The sequence below is a fragment of the Pinus tabuliformis genome, chromosome X, assembly GCF_031772625.1.
Source record: "Pinus tabuliformis cultivar Carrire ecotype Pingquan chromosome X, CPIR1, whole genome shotgun sequence".
NCBI lineage: Eukaryota > Viridiplantae > Streptophyta > Pinopsida > Pinales > Pinaceae > Pinus > Pinus tabuliformis.
In genome coordinates, this window is record NC_142308.1 from 856,063,538 (window position 1) to 856,065,757 (window position 2,220).

Below are 2,220 nucleotides of genomic sequence, written 5' to 3' on the forward strand. Positions count from 1 at the left end.
AAGAAGACGAGAAATAATATGCCCGAATAGTTTCAAGTTATATTCCTGTGAATAGGGTGTTTTCTTCCATAAACCTTACGACTTGCTTTGCTTCTTTCTAGTGAACAAATTTGGGACTTTTCATGAATTGTGAGACAATTCCAACCCCGTAACTATCAGTGTCTTATTTGAAGTTATACCCACTAGAGTAGAACCCACACAAGGAGAATTCCATTCTCGTTTCAAAAGAACCTGCAATTGACTTATACCATGTTATTTAATATTTTATGTATTTCTTCACATCCTTGGCCTATGACATAAAGACGCAACAAGCTACCTTGCATTTTCTATACTAACACTCCTAAAAAATAATAAAGTATGCCCAAATCTATCATTTCAAATGATCTATGAAGCTAACCTTTTGGTTTTTCAATTATCAAAGTTGTTACCTATATTGATGAGATCATCTACAACCAAGGCTGTAGTGACAATATCTGTTAGAGTTTTATCTGTGTTGCACTAAAGGTTTTTTTTCTTTAGCAGCACTACAATACATTGCAGTTTCCATTCAGCGGAGAAGTGTACCCAGTAGCAGCCTTGGTCTGTGTGCAAATGGGTTGAATTCACAGTAGAATTTATATGTTTTTTTGAAGGTGTTCTCCTTCAATAGTACTTCATATCAGTAGATCCTTTCAATCTACACCTTCATCAGATGCATACAGCCTTGGAGTACATGCTATAAATTCTAGTTTTGATGTGAGGGTATAGAAATGATGAAAGAGTTGCATCGATTTTAGGCATCTTATGGTTGTTGCATGCAAGCATGCTTGTCTAGTGTTTCCCAAACTTATATAGAGCCATATTTAGTATACTTTTATAGTTTGACTTAGATGCTCACTTTTCTTAATTTAGGTGTTTTTCTTAATAATATTTTATGCATAGATTTATCTTTAAGAAAAGTGCACAGTAGAGAAAGGTTCTATATTTTGCGCAGGGGACACTCTTCTAAGTAGGAGGTACTCTATTCTAGGGAGTTTCTACCATGCATGTTAGGTGATTTATCCTAGAAAGAGTTCCAAATCCCTGCATGCTTAACAAAGTCCCTACCAGACAAGACACCGGCGGACAGAGTTCCAAGTCCCTAAATCTTCCAAAAACCCACCTAAGCTTAGCTATCTAGCTTAAAATCCTTTACATTCTAGTAATCTTTTGGTAGTGATTTTATAGAGAGATCCCTCTCTGGTTTGGTAGGTCTAGCTACCAAACTAAAATCTTGGTTTGTGGTTAACTGCGTCGATCTCCTCATTAGCCTCGAACATTATGGAGGATAACATAGGGAATGACAACTAGGGAATGCCAAGATGTTCTAGTGAATGTAAGGTTCCCAAGTCATGGAACAACGTAATGCCAGGTGTGAGGTCATGACTGCCAAGGTGTGTTAGGGAATGCTAGGGCATGTTAACATGTTCCAGATAGTATGAAGACATGCCAAAGAAGCTAAGATGTGCCAAGTGCTAAGGCATGCCAAGATGTACAAGGGTTCCAAGTCCCTGCCTCCTCTTTTTCCATATGCTATCCACTTATGACATTTCCTTTGAAATATTTGGTGAATTTTCCAGTTATGGGTCATTTATAGGTTATGAATGTCTTCAGAGTTTCACTTCTAATTAAGTATTCAAATGAACATATTGATTCTCTTATACATAGTTATTTTCCCTCCAACCACTTTTCATAACTTCAATAACCATTAGGTAGGGACCTGCAACTACAATGTTTCTTTGCTTATTTAGTAAAATATTGTCGAGACTTTAATTTATTGAAATTTGTAGAATTTACAATTTATGAAGTTTCAAGGTCTAATTTTTAAAAGTATAATTCTTTAAAGGGTGTTAGCTCAATGGAAGAGCACCTGCTTTACAAGCAGGAGGTTGGTGGTTCGATTCCATCATGCCCTGACATCCATATGGAATGGAGACAATCAATTTTTGGTGACAGAGGCTCTTTTGACCATCACCAATGAGCTTTGGTGACATTTTTCAACCCTCACCAAAAATATGAAATGGTGACAGTCAACGAATGCCACCATATATACGCATCAATAGTGACGACCCTCAAAGGTCCGTAACCATAAATCATTGTTGTTGATATGAAATGGTGATGGTCATTGTCCATCATTATAGTCATTATTCATGACATACCTTGAATGTCATCACAACACCTATACTTTTGGCAATGTGGCTT

At 36.7% G+C, this 2,220-nt stretch overlaps 1 non-coding gene across 1 annotated transcript; it reads left to right on the forward strand.

Moving 5' to 3' along the window:
- The first annotated feature begins 1,862 nt into the window (after nucleotides 1–1,862).
- Nucleotides 1,863–1,934, forward strand: TRNAV-UAC (transfer RNA valine (anticodon UAC)). The gene has a single exon. It is a non-coding gene; the product is annotated as a tRNA-Val (tRNA).
- The last annotated feature ends 286 nt before the right edge of the window (nucleotides 1,935–2,220 follow it).